The sequence below is a fragment of the Miniopterus natalensis genome, chromosome 14 (assembly GCF_054644295.1).
Source record: "Miniopterus natalensis isolate mMinNat1 chromosome 14, mMinNat1.hap1, whole genome shotgun sequence".
NCBI lineage: Eukaryota > Metazoa > Chordata > Mammalia > Chiroptera > Miniopteridae > Miniopterus > Miniopterus natalensis.
Window position 1 is genome coordinate 30,436,581 of NC_142094.1, and position 2,524 is coordinate 30,439,104.

Here is a 2,524-nt window from a genome sequence, read left to right on the forward strand (position 1 = left end):
AGACACCCAGAAATAATGTTTTATCAGCTCTCTGGGCATCTGTTAGTCTCGTCTAGCTGACACATAAAATTAACCACATCTGGGTAGCTAGAACTCTTCTTAAATAGAGCAGCTTAATCACCTCATTCTGCAGCATAGTGCCCAGCAGCTGAGCTCCTGACAGGCCACTCTGAGGCAGTGTGACATTTCATTGAAGTCCCAGGAGTCAGGACTGCGATTGTGGGAGCTAGGACAAGGTGGTGGGGAGGGCCGACAGACGGATGAGGCTCTAGACCTGTCCCCTCTCACTCTCAAATGTAATTGGAATAGATCATTTATTTACCTGTTTTTCTAAACTGAATGGACTTGAGTAAGTTTTCTCACATAAAAATTGCTTTAGTAGCACCTGCCTTGTGTAATAAAATGAGGCAAGGCTTGCAATGCGCTTAGCGCAGTGAAGGGAGCAGGGGTTTTTCAGAAGAACGTTAGCTGTTTTCGTGTTTGGCCTCTACTTTAGAGTTTATTAGAAGAATGGTTCCTAGTACTTGAAAAACAGGTTTGGAAGTCACTGATTTGGTCCATATTCCTCATTTCAAAAAAATGTTTTGAAAAGTTATATAAATACGGAATGAATTCATTTGTATATTTTTTTAAAATATATCTTTATTGATGTCAGAGAGAGGAAGGGAGAAGGAGAGAGAGAGAGAGATAGAAACATCAGTGATGAGAGAGTCATTGATCCCCTGCCTCCTGCACGCCCCCTGCTGGGAATGGAGCCTGCAACCCCGGCATGTGCCCTGACTGGGAATCAAACTGCAATCCCCTGGATCCTACGTGGATGCTCAACCACAGAGCCACCCCCAGCTGGGCTTGTTCAAACTTTTAATATAAAAAAGATGAAGGCAGTGATGATCCTTAAGCAGACAGCTGTATGTAGAGAGAATTTTACTGCCTAATTAGATGTGTTCTACTCTTTTGCAGAGTTCTTCCTTCTCAGATCCCTCTCTCTCCCTCCCCCCTCCCAATTCCATTTAACAATTTTCTCTGGTGCTGGGGAATTTCTTGCTTTTCCACAAGTTGCTCCGAGAATTTTTGGTCTATTTTACAAGAGTTGCACATTTGGGATCTGATATTGCCATGTTATAATACCTATTAGTCTTTAAGGGCAATAAGTGAGCACCTCACTGCGTTAACTCACTAAGTAATTCAGGACAATATATGACAACTTACTGAGAAAGAGGGATGTCTAATTTTACTCCTTAGTTTAAACAATATTAAGCATGTTAACGTTATAAAAGGTGTTCAACATGTCTACATGCTCCAGCCCTTTAACAAACAAACTTATTTCAAGTGTCCTGAATCATATATATATATGGAGGCAGTTACTTCTGACTGCCAAAGGGCCAATAAGATAAGTGTGTGCTCCTAATTCCTATCTGTGCATCTCTGTTTTTTTCAAAGCCTTTCCTCTCCAATATCCTTCGCTTATTTTCTTTCCTCTTTTTCTTTTTCTCTCCCTCCCCCTATACCCAAGACTGCAAGGGGGACTTTGTTTAACTCTAAGGATGATAAACACAGCATTCCTTAGCCTTTAAAAACCCAGGCCTTCCTTTACGCTGTACTAGGCTAGAATGGACCACCTCAGTAGCTTCTGAGGCTAATAATTTCCATCGCCAATTACTTTAGCAAACCTGCATGCCTTCAATCTTTAAAAAAGGGAGGACATTCGGCACATGCTCTAAGACGGATGAGTCTTGAGGACATTATGCTAAGTGAAATGAGACAGTCACTATATGGTTCCACTTATTTGATTTATCTAGAAAAGTCAAATTCATAGAAATGGAAAGTAGAATGGTGTTTTCCAGGGCTAGGGAAGGGGAGAGTGTGGAGTTGTTTCATGCAGATAGGGTTTTAGTTTTGAAAAATGAAAGTGTTCTGGAGATTGGTTGCACAATGTGAATGTACTTAATGCTACTGAACCATATACTTAGAAACAGTTAAGATGGTAAATTTTACATGAATTTTTTTTTACACCACAATTTAAAAAATACGTGTCTTATTAAAGCCAAGTGTTGGAGAGGGTGGGGACAAACTGGAAGTCTTATACACTGCTGATAAGAATATAAAATGGTATAGCCACTTTGGGAAAATATACTGGTAGTTTCTTAACAAAAACACAAACTTTACCGTATGACCCAACAATTTCATACTTATAAATCTACCCAGGGGAAATAAAACATATGTTCGTTCACACAAAGACATGTACATAAATATTCACAGCAGCTTTATTCATAATGGCCAAAAATTGGACACAACCTAAATGTCCATCAACTGGCGAATGGATAACCTGAGTGTGGTATGTCCATACAGTAAAATATTAAAGCAATAAAAAGGAACAAACTATTGATACATGGCTACAACATGGTTGAACATTAAAAATATTATGCGAGCCCGGCCGGGTGTGGCTCAGCGGTTGAGCATCAACCTAGGATCCCGGAGATGGAGGTTCGACTCCTGGTCAGGGCACATGCCCCGTTTTCAGGCT

At 40.4% G+C, this 2,524-nt stretch overlaps 1 pseudogene; it reads right to left on the reverse strand.

Moving 5' to 3' along the window:
* Positions 1-1,593: 1,593 nt before the first annotated feature.
* On the reverse strand, positions 1,594-1,676 carry LOC148091537 (small nucleolar RNA SNORA66; annotated as a pseudogene).
* Between the last annotated feature and the right edge of the window lie 848 nt (positions 1,677-2,524).